The following is a 12801-nucleotide window of genomic DNA, read 5'->3' on the forward strand; positions in this document are numbered from 1 at the left end:
CCCCCCTCCACCTCACTCACATACACTCACACTCTCTTCGTCAGTCTTTCACCCTCCATCCTCTCCACATGGCCAAACCACCTCAGTGTGTTCCTCATAACGCTTCCTATCACATCCACATCCACACCACAACGCTCCTTTATATCCTCATTCGTCAGCCTGTCTCTCCATGTGACTCCACAGGCTCCTCTTAAATAACTCATTTCCACTGCTCTCACTCTTGACTTGTGTCCTTCCAACAACGTCCAAGCTTCACTTCCGTACGTTAGAGTTGGTATCACAATACTGTCATGTAGTAACTTTTTCACTTCCATGCTCACTTCCCTGTTTCTTATCACTACTTTCAAAGAACCAGCAACCTTTCTTCCCTGCTGTACCCTTTCAAGCACTTCACCCTCCAAACCTCCATCCTTACTCATCACACTACCCAAGTACTTAAACGTACTCACATTTTCCAATTCCTCACCATCCAACCTCGCTGTACATTCACTGACTTCACCTCTCTCAAAGACCATCACTTTACTCTTCCCTACATTCACCTTTAGATTCTGTTTCTTACACACTCTCCCAAACTCATCCACCAAGCCTTGCAGCTCCTCTTCGTCTTCACTCAATTAATAATAATAATAATATATACGGTAATAATAAATCTACTCAGAAAAAAATCAGTAATATTATAACTCCAATAAATTCACATAAAAACATTTTCCAAATGACACTTACTGCACTTTATCAGTTATGAAGTTCACATAGCCAACTTGTAAACAAACAATACAGTCCAAACATTTGAATGTTTTTTATATAGGCATCCGTTAGGCTCGACGCACCACCTTCGACTACAACGATAGGAAGGGACTGAATCACTGAGGTAATACTTATTGCTACTGAAAGACGTGCTCGACGTAGTTCTACAATTGAGGGGAAAAAAAATTCAAAGCTTGAAAACAAAAATAAAATCCGGCGCCTGCGTAAAAGGATACAGCTCTTTCCTCAGAGTTCACGGGTAGAAAAAGACAATACTACAGCTTTACATTCTTTCCACAGCACCTCTTCGTGACTAGCATCATATTCTAGTATTATTCTATTGTTACACCTAAGAGCTCAAGATGGAGAGATGGCAATTATAGGCCAGGTTAGCGTGAATGAGAATAGTATCATTAATCCTTGTGTCGTTGGAAGTCTTTTGGCGTTACATTCCAGCTAATTCCAGGCGATTTTATTTAACTGAAAGTGAGTACAAAGTCTAGATGTTAATACTACAGCCTTATATCCTTTCCACAGAACCTATTCGTGACTAGCACCATATTCTAGTACTAATCTTTTGTTACGATTCGGCATTCTAGATTAAGAGATGGCAATTCTAGGCCAACTTAGAGTGAAACAGGCATGGCATCATTTACCTTCTCATGATCGAAATAATCTTGACGTTTTCTTCCAACTTACTCAAGACGATTTTCTTCCGCTGGGTTGAGTTATTGGACTCTGAATGTTACTGAACGGCTACAACAGTTTCGGGCCTCTTAAGAAATCCTCCTAAGCTATCTTATCCTATCCCCTCCCCCTCCCTTCTCTTCTCTCAGCACCAATTTCTCCCTGTCCTACTCGACCCTCTCTCTTTCTCCACCCCATCCCTTTCTTCTGCCTCTCTCTTCCAGTCCTCCTCTTACTCTACCCTACCCCACACAACCCTACCTTACTTCATCCTACCCTACCCTACCCTAGCCAACACAACACAACACCACACAACTCCACCCTACCCTACTCTACCATTCAACTTTAACTTATTCTCTTGCCATTTTCTCCCCGTCCCTTTCTCCTCTATCTCCAGTTTCCTTCTGCTCTTTCCATTCCCCTCCTATTTCCTTCTTTTCCTCCTTCCTTTTCTAATCCTCTTTCTTCCCCTCCCCGTTCTCTTCGCATTCCCCTTTTTCTCTTCCTCCTTTCTCCTCTTGCATCTTCATCCTCACCTGTTACCGTACATTATTTCCTTTCTCCAAACTTCTTCCTCATCCTTTCCCCCACTCCTCTCCTCTCTTCCCTATCCTTCTCTCTTTTCCTACCCTTTACCTTTTGCCATTTTCTCCCTCCCTATTTCACTCAATCATCCTCCTTTTCTTTTTTTTTCTCTCCTCCCTCCTCCTCCTAATATACCTCCACCTTCTCTCCCTTTTCCCCTTCTCCATTTTCTACTTCCCATTCTCCCTACCCCTTCATTCACCCTTATTTTCTTTTCTCTTTTCCCCTATCTTTTCCTTCTTTCTTTTACTTCCCCTCTCCCCTTCCCTTACCTCCAGTCTCTCCCCCTCTCCCTCCCCTTTGCTCTCTTCTCCTCTCCCTCACCCTCTTCCTTTCCTCTCCCCCTCTCCTTTTCCCTTTCTTGTTTCCCCTCGCCTTCCATCCTTTCCTTTCAACCTCTCCCTACCTTCTTTATCCCCTCCCTTCTCCCTTCCTCCGCTCTCCTCCCCTCCCTTTTCCTCCTCCCCCTTCCTCCGCTCTCTTCTCCTCCCTTTTCCTCCTCCCCCTCACATCCCCAGCACCACCCCGACAGTAAACAAAGCGTGACGTCATCGGGAGTCCTGTTTACAAAGAGTCTGTCACTTTAAGATAGCCTAACTCAAGGGCTCTCTCTCTCTCTCTCTCTCTCTCTCTCTCTCTCTCTCTCTCTCTCTCTCTCTCTCTCTCTCAGTATGGGCGACCAGTGTCTTATCTAAAGCCTATGAACTTACCAACTTTCTTTTTCTTTCTTTCGGTGCAAGATAAGAAAAATCATCTCTATATTTAAGGTCCAAGAAGTTAGACCATAATTCTCTCTCTCTCTCTCTCTCTCTCTCTCTCTCTCTCTCTCTCTCTCTCTCTCTCTCTCTCTCTCTCTCTCTCTCTCTCTCTCTCTCTCAGAAGTTGGCTCTGTTTACCCTCAGCATAATGACCTCTTAACGACTCAATTGTTTTCCTAATCACAATATTGACATTTTAAAGAACTGTTTATAGTTACCGGTACATATAATTGCTTGAAGTTAAAATTAATTGGCTTACCTAGTGGTTTGGACATTTTAACCCTCTCATTGTAGCAACAACTTTGGCAGTCATTCAGTAAAAGTCTGATGATTTTTTCTTTTTTTAAGCTGAAGGAAGATTTAGCCTTTTTTCTTTCTTTTTTTACTCTCCCATTACTCTTGTTCTATTAAAGCAATAGTGATGATTTTTTTTTTTTTTTTTTTTTTTTTTTTTTTAGCTGTGGGAAGATTTAGATATTTTATTTTCTACCGGTACCCTTTCATTACTTTCATGTTCTATTAAAGCAACAGAGTGATTATTATTTTTTTTTTTCCGGGGGGGAGGGGGGCTGAGGGAAGATTTAACTTGTTTTAAACCCTCTCATGATCGGAATTACTCTAGTGTTCTATTATTGCTAAAGCCTGACGATTTTTAAAGCTGAGGGAAAATTTAGCTTTTTAGACCATCTCCTGGATGGAATTACTCCAGTATTCTATTACAAACGCTAATGATTTTTATAGCTGTGGGAAGATTTAGCTTTTTTTACCACTTATTACTTTCAAGTTCTATTAATGCTAAAGATCGATTATTTTTACAGCTGAGGGAAGAGTTAGCTTCTTAAACCCTCTCCTGGTTGAAATTACTCTTGTGTTCGATTACTGCTAGTGCCAGACGATTTAATTCAGCTGCGAGTGGGTTAGAGTTGCCTGAGTGTGTTTATACTGTCACTACTAACCCTCTAGTGGGAGGAAGAAGACGAGAATTTTATTAAAGCTAACCTCAGACGATTTTATTAAGCTGAGAGAGAATCATAGGAGCCTCAGTATTAATTTAAGAAAAATATAAAATGCTGAAGAAAATGGGGTAAGAATGGAGGTTCAAGAAAACAGATTAGAAAGGAAATTAAAAAACAAAAAATGGAGGCTATATTCTTGCTTTCTTCTACTGATTTTCTTGAAGCATGAAAGGAACTCTAGTTGTAGGCTAAACGAGTTAATGAATTTATACCCAACCCCTACAATTCAAAAAGCAGAAAAAAACAAAAAACAAAACAAAGAAAGGACGTCTTATTAAAGGTCCAAGTCAATGGAAAAACACGAGATGACTGGAAAGGAATGGAGGGTTATTACGGAACCTCTCTCTCTCTCTCTCAGCCTGCCTGCCCGGATAGTCGGCTTGTTTATTGCCGCTATTCCATAAAGTTTCTGAGTTACCCCTGAGTTTAAATAAGGTATCAGATCTCCATGAAGTAAATCGGCAGAGTTTTTGTTCAGGGCTTTTGTTTATTTGGGTTTGGATTTATTTATGGAATGGTATTGCTAATGTCTAACAATAAATACTATCGACCTACCTACCTACAGATAAATACAGTTGGCCTACCATACATATACAGTATATACAAAGGTAAATATGCATATAGGACACGCACACACACACACACACACACACACTCGTACTTTCAACACAATCCATACTGCTGGTACCGTAAAATCTAGCGTTGGAAAATTAGAAAACTAATTAGGAGCCAGTGCTAAGTGTTTAGTGTTCCCCATAGCCTAAGTTAGCCTCACAAAATAAACGAGCAAGAAATACAGCAGGATTAGCCTAAATACACTCCAATACCGCTATATGCCTTTCCAGTATATTTTCAACTGCCAAACGTGAGTGATTCTTATTTTTTCCCCTACTACTACCGTAACACTAGTTAACTGAATAATAATAATAATAATAATAATTAATAGTAGTAGTAGTACGGTGATCATCATCTTTAACATACACACAAAAATTAATCTGACTTACATTACGTACCGTACCGGTAGTTGCAAATTTGCATCAAACTACCACTTAAAGGGTACTAAACACTGATAGAGTGCCAGTACTTCATCATCATCATCGTCAATCACTTTAAAGCAGTAATAAACACATACAGGGTTCATCATCATCATCATCATACATCAACAACACCCAAACCCAATCTCCCACCATTAATCCCGGGATGGTCCACACGTTCATGCACTCACCATTTACGCTTTTAGGTTTTATCGACAGAATAACGTTTGGCCATAACTACTGTCACTCCCAAGCCTTACAGGAGAGAAATAAATTACTGTTTTTGCACAAACTTGGACCAGATTTCCGTCCTTTCGCAACTTATAACATGTAGCTCTGTGGCTGAGACAATACTGACGCTCTATACATTTAGTCGCTGTATTCTTAAAGCTCAGTCACTGTATTCTTAAAATTCAGCATTCAAGATGGAGAGATGGAACTTTAGGATATATTAAAGAGAGTATAGTGTGAGTCAGCCTTTAAAGGAGCCGATTCAGACACACGGTAAGCTTTGACTTCCTGCTCACATCGCTTTCCAAATAATAATAATAATAATAATAATGTTTGGTTCCCCCTTCTCTACCGGTATATATTGCCCGAAAACGAGACGATATATAAAAGGACACAAAACCTCTAATTACCAGTAAATTCACCCTAAACATTCTCTGTATAATATCTGTGAAGAAATAAAAGTAACAGTTAGGAAAAGATGCAGTTTATAAATGTAAAATACGCCAATCTTAGAGAGAGAGAGAAAAAAAGTTATTTCAGGGCATATTATATAGGATAGATACATTGATGACCAGATAGATAGATATGCAGGTAGTTAAACAGGCAGATAGATAAGCATGTATATACAGACAGGCTGCAAACTTTCGAAATAAACACATAAATAAGAATACTCACTTGGGCCATCGAAGCGGCGAATTATGGTGTCTATGAAGAGGTTTTGGGGAGCGACGTGCCCTCTTCGAATAGGCATGATGGAGGGTAAATGAAAGGATTGGAGGGAAGGAAATAAAGGCCTTTTGTATATACGGTTAGTAGGCTTCACTCTCCTAGCCTAATTCTACTCTCTGAGCCCTGGGATATGCCAAGCCTGCTCCTCTCCTCTCCAGTACGGCTTTCTGACCTCCATCAGGGCTTGCATCGTCAGAAATAGCTTTGATCCTGTCCATTGGGTACCTTGTTTATCACTTTGCCTTAGGTACCCCTCTAATCAGGAGCTTTTTCTGGACACCAGTTGCATTTTCTGACAGGATCAACATTTCCATTTACTGTCAAGAACGTTCAAACTTTAATTTTCGCAAGCTTTGTCTCGAGTTCATTGGGTAGGATTTAATATTCCATTATGTTTACTGATTGTTTCCCCTCTGTTTAGCCTCAGTTTTCCAATCACAAATCGCTTTTTCAAACAACTGCCACGAGCATATCACCTCGTCAACTTTTTTTTTTTACTTTAGCTTCGTCAGGAATATATTTTCTTATGTTCAGAAGGCTGGGTTTTCATTTTCTCCCCTCCAGTTACTAGCTACCTATGCATCAGCTTTCTTTCTGATCAGAGTTATTTTCTGCACACTGATCGCTTTTCCTGTCGTAACCAATATCTCACCTTACCTACATTTTCTTAAAATATTTCTATGCCTTTTCAAGAGTCTTTTCTTTGTTTCTAAGTGTTTTTTCCTTGCCTTTTTCAGTTAGTTTGTGCTGCCTTCACCCTGCACAGTGAGTACGATTGCTGTTTTTCTTTTAAATATTTTCTCGCTTTATTTATCGGAATTTAACGGTTCTAATACTTTTCTTGCTTATTTACCCATACAGTCAGCCGCAATTTCTGTTCACTAATATCTTGCAAACTGTTCAAAATTCCCAATTACCGTCAACGAATGTCAAGACATTTTTTCTTGTACTGTTCAAGATTATCACTTTTTTTTTTCCAGATACAGTAGTCTGTGTTCCCTTATGTTAATCACTTTGCTTAGGTGCCCTTCTAATTGGTCTCGTTTTCTGTTCACTACTCCAGACAACCTTGCACCAACATACCCAGTTTTTCTCAATACACTTCAATATTCTTTGTTCACACTTCCCCTTTTTCAAACATTTTAAAGCTAGTTTTTGCGTTGTCTTCGTCCTGTTCAAGATGGTATGAATCTGCTGCGCGTCTATACACTTACATAATTTTGTTTCAGAATCTTATTTAAGAACGTTTTCTGCTCACTGTTCTTTTATGACTGGCCCAGCTATCGTGTTCACTTTATCAACACATTTCAAACACTCTTCAAACTTTCCACTCTTAACTTTTTCTTTCTTTTTATACTTTCTAATTTTCTATTTGTTTTTCTGTTGCCTTCGCCCGGCAGAGTACGTAGAATTTTGACAATGTTCTATCCAGTAAGTCACCTGGTTTCAGTTCCTCCCCTAACCAGGAATTTCTTATATTCACTATTCAGTTTCTTATAGTAGCCTACCGGTAATAACACTTCCACTTCTTTCAAAAAATGTAAAACCTTTCTCTTCTCTAAGTTTTTATTTTCACGCTTTCCTGTACGTCAAGTTTTTCTTCTCCGTCTTTCGTTCAATATTTTCCTTCGTTTTATCAGGTTCTTTCCTTTCTTAAGTTAGTTTCCGTGCACCTTCGGCCACAGCTCTCAGTCCTTGCATATTTTCACACTTCTCATACTAGTTCCCAGCTCTTACTGTTTCACACTTGCCTTATATTCCAAACTACTACTATTATTTCACATTTTCCTTATTTTCAAACTGTTTAACGCTTTTCTTTTTCTTGCTGTTTATTTTTCCGTAAAACTTTGTCCACAGTCTTCCCCTTCAGCTCTGGACACGCACAAAGGCGAGCAGCGTTCACAACTCCGTTAAATCTGTTGACTTTTCCTTTGGCCTCCTCTCACAGTTCCGATTTGCCACACCTCAGTAACCTGTGGAAACAAAAGAAAAACGGAACATTACAAAAAAGTCTCTCTCTCTCTCTCTCTCTCTCTCTCTCTCTCTCTCTCTCTCTCTCTCTCTCTCTCATCCTGACCTGTACCGTAACAAAATATAACATTAAAGTACGGTACAGTACTAGTCACGAAAAAGTGTTACAAAGAACAAACTATAGGTAAGTTAAGGAGCATTCTCGCCTCTAACCAGCAAAGTGACGTGAAGTTGCAGTAGTTTGGCCGTGTGGAGAGAATGGAGATACAGAAACTGACTAGGAGTGTATGTGATTGCAGTGGAAGGAGAGGGGGAGACCGAGGAAGAGACGAGATGGGGTGAAGAAATTTATGAGACAGGGTAGCCAGATGACGGAGTACGGTAAAATGGAGGCGATTCTTTTCTGGCTACAGCTTCTGGCATAAAAGCATCTGAATATATAGACAAACAGACAGGATGACAGATAAACAGAAGCATACAGACAGACAGACAGGTAGACAGATAAATAGAAACATATACAGACAGACAGACACAAACATATAGCCTAGACGGATAGATACAGACAGTACCGGTATTTTCTTGCTATCACCGGGCGATATTTATTCACCTTAAGACAGACTTTTTGAACAGGAGGGATTAAACATTCGACCAAGTTCTGGGTAGCAAGGAAGGCTTTGTAGCACCTCTTCCTTTGTGATTTACCTTTTTATATCGCATCCCAACATTTAACTGTACGTTTTTGCACATTTTTATCATCGATAGCGTTTACATCAGTAGCACAGAAGGCGATAAGGTCGAGTAACAGGCAGAGCAAATCATTGGGAAAGTGGTATCGTGAAACAACCAACTGAAAGACATCTCTCGTAAAGTGAATAAAACTGTCACGTAACCTATATTATTTTTTTGTAACAGCATAATTACAATGCTAGAAAACAAAGGTATTACATTACTGTCACTGATACAAAAATACCCTTTATGTTACAGGCTCGTACCGTAAGTATGATTCAACTTTAACTTCCGAGCGGCAGGGGTTTACAGCCTGTATAATTAAGTTTTCACCAGATTAGAACTGTACCGGTAAACTACGACGAAGTTGCCTGCATTTTTTTTCACTACCTTTACCTCATTTTTCATGTCAAAATTAGTTCACGTAGTTCAGTGGAAACAAGACAATAGTACGCCTCAACAACCTCTCTACCGCACAATCTGAAACTACTACCACATGCTAGTGTTCATCTACATGTATAGTTAGAGGGCAAAGTTAGGCCAAGTTGGAGTGATAAGATTATATGCAAACGGTAAAGTCTTTTTTTTATAATTATCACAGCTACCTACAAAAGTATATAGTGATCTATTTTAGGATACGTTCTCCCATATCTCACCAATAATAATGTCACTGCATGTAGTGCTGAATTTATTTAATATCTGACAAATGGTGAACTGGTCGGCTAACACACCTTTACTCTGAAATATTCCATACCATCAAAGTAGAAAGTACTAGGGCACAGGTCTGTATTTCAAAGTTTTAATTACAAGATGGTTATAGTTTCTGTTTCTGAATCCAACCTCACCTCATTAAAATTCTAACAGACTGTTTTCCTTTGTTAAATTTTCGTCCCTCGACATAAGAAACCTACCTCATCCCATGTTTTTCTAGGTGCTAATAACATATAAAACGGTTGTGAAAAGAAAGTTTTTGTGCGGATGCTGCGTACTCGTACGTAAAAAAAAAAAAAAAAAAAAAAAACTGGTATACCACTATAGGAAAGATTTTATGGCTACCGTCAGTCGACTAACGCACAGCTGACAATCAATGGCACAATCAATGGCCTCATGTACGCAATTACGCCTAACTTACGCCACTCCACCTATTAGTCAATATTTATAGGCTACAAAGGTTCAATTACGGTAATGTATGCAATTCCGCATAATGAGCCACTTAACACTGACAGTCGATATTCAAAGTGATTAGTTTGCTTTAGAATTCCAATTACCGGTAGTAAAAATTTTCCGTGCATTTTGCTGCCGCTGTTGTTGTTGCTTAGCCCTGGACTGTCTAGCCGAGCAGACCCGTAGACCACAGGCAAGCAATTGCCTCTGTGGGACCGTCCTACAAGTACAGTACAGCATACATATGGTATATATCATGCAGGAAACCGGCGGGCCCTTGCGGCAGACAGCACCTGGCCAGGGTTTAACCAAGCCCCATCTCCATGGCGAAGTGCTGGGAAGTATTGAGAAGGTTGGGCTTATTGGTGGACGCCGCAACCGCTTCGCTCCACCCACGGCCCACAACGCCATCACGTGTAGGCGACTCGTCAGCGCCTTACATGCAATTTATTTAAGTACCGAGGTTTTAAAAGGTTTGTTACGGATACTTAAAACGAATCCAGTTGGACTTTCTAATGCTTTCTAGACTTTCCACCTTGATTTTTCAATGAAGAGTATGAAAGACCTAAATTATGAAGAATGGAGGTGCCTATAGTCACGAGAGACACTGACAATACTTCTACCCCCCCTCCCCCCCGACTACTCAAGTTCATTTATCGAGCAAGCAAAGCGAACACGAACACTATAATGTGTTCGGGTGGTGGAGCACTGCACCGTAATTCCTTATCTCGGACACAGTAAAGCATCACCTTATCTACGCATTTCGTTGGAAAACTTACAACGAAGTGATCTGAAAAGCTTAAGAAGAAGTTATAGGTGGTAATTCAGTGATTTTTCTCAATTTGCAACCACGAGAGAGACAGAGAGAGAGAGAGAAAGAGAGATGAACACCCAGCCTGGACACTACTGGAGATTAGTAAAGTGACAGCAGAAATACGCACATTGCTGTAAAGTTAATATTAGCAAGCCTACTCGCTCCATCACTTATCACTTTCAAGTGTGGACGCCTGTACCTTAAAAAAAAAGTGGAAAAATGATAATGATGATGATGGATGATTTACGATGATGACTGAGGATTATGACGACGACCACCACTACCACCATCATCACCATCACCACCACCACCATCATCATCACCACCACCATCACCACAACCGCCACCACTACCATCACCACCACCACCACCACCAACTCAACTCTATTTCCACTCATAAACAGAAAGCACCAATGTACAGACTAAACAATAAAGCAACATCCCCAGTGAAAAGTGCCACACAATCACTCATAACCTAAGCCTTCGAAATCCCGGCTTTACCGTTAAAAAAAAAAAAAAGGCAGATGTTTTGCATTTTCCTTATATAAACGTTTCATATTCATTTTCATAAAAAATATCAAAAATAAAAATCAATGAAAGGCATCGACTGAAAAGCTCATAGTTTGCCAACATAGCCTACACTGTTAACGTTTCATCGACTAGCCTAACCTACTTCTCACACCTTGAAAGTCATGGTAGTCATCAGCTGAGGTCATGGTAGCCTTTTACACAACAGGCCTAACGTCTTGAAGTTCACATGCATTCACTTCAGTATCTTTTTAAAAATGTCAATTCATACATTTTAAAATATATACTAGGCAATATGCTGCATTCGACTGTGCATTTTTTAAACACATTTACTAACTCCTACAGTAAACTTTAGCATGGAATATAATTATCTAGCGCTCTGATCATTAACCAAATTAGCTCTCTCTCTCTCTCTCTCTCTCTCTCTCTCTCTCTCTATGTATATATATATATATATATATATATATATATATATATATAATGAAAAATTCACCACAGGAGAAAATAATGTTGCAATGGCCAGAGATGCTTCAAGAACGGTTTCAGGAAGCACGATTAAAACATGAGCAACTTCCCTTTTTAGGTATCACAAGGAATATACAGTAATCACCATTTCGATTATTAACCACTGAAAACCATGCATACTCAGAAATTTCTTACACATCAAGAATAAAAAAAAAAAAATCCTCTAAACACAGCCATAGAGTAGAAGATTGGACTAGTTTCCTTGAGTACATTGAAATTTGGCAAAATCTGTGCAACTTTTCTTTTTCTTAAGCTGTTGTAATACACCCAGAGCATTAAATGTAAATCCTTCAGCTCTACAAACACTAAAATAATAATAATAATCCCTACACACAAAAACGAAAAGCCTCCGATGTGCGCCACAGACGGTTCGAAGGCGCGTTCAGTGACAGCGGAGATAGCAGCACAATTCACGCACATCCTCACGCCACCAAAGTTAAACGCACACTGACCGCGCGAGATAAGCAACTGCCTTACCACCCCCACGCCCCTCCATCCCTCTCCCCATTCTCTCCCTCTCGTTCACCCCTTATCTCTCTCCCCTTGCGTCCTGCCATTCCCTTCCCCTCAATTTTGCTCCCAACTTAATTTTACCTCACACATAACTGTATCATTCCTTCATATACTCCATTTCTCCTCTCCTTTCTCTACTTTTCGTTCATTCCTAATTCCTCACATTCACCCATTCCCTTCCCGTCAGACTCTCCTCCGTGTCTTCATCTCTATTCTACTTCTAACCATAAATATTTCTCAATCCTTTCTCTGCTGCAACCACACTTACTTGTCCAACCCCTCCTCCTCCCTCCTTCCCTCCCACACTCCCTCCAATCCCTCCGTTACCTCCTAATCTCCTCCCTTCTCCTCCGATACCTAACCCCCCCCCAACATCCCGCAAATTAAAGAGCCAAACCCAACCAAAACACTGGAGTAAATCGCTGAAAGGTCCACGTCCCTTTAAAATCCACGTGTACTGATGACGTCACGAGTGTTGCCACCCTCACGCGATTAACTCTCATCGTCGCGTATTTATTCCATTTACTCCTTCAATTCAGTTAGTGGAAGTAGCAGTTGTAGTAGTAACAATGGTAGTTGTAGTAAAAATAGCAGTAGTAGTAGTAATAGTAGTAGTAGTAGTGGTAGTTGTAGCACAGCAGTAATAGTAGTTGTATTTTCATATGATTTCATTCACATTTTTATTTAACTTTAGCAGAAAAGCTGACTGGAATAACACGTCGTATTCGAAGTGGCCTTGGATAATTTCGTAACACATTATTCTTACTGATTTATTA

This window comes from Coenobita brevimanus, chromosome 105 (assembly GCF_032717465.1).
Source record: "Coenobita brevimanus isolate Jiangsu-jjx chromosome 105, ASM3271746v2, whole genome shotgun sequence".
NCBI lineage: Eukaryota > Metazoa > Arthropoda > Malacostraca > Decapoda > Coenobitidae > Coenobita > Coenobita brevimanus.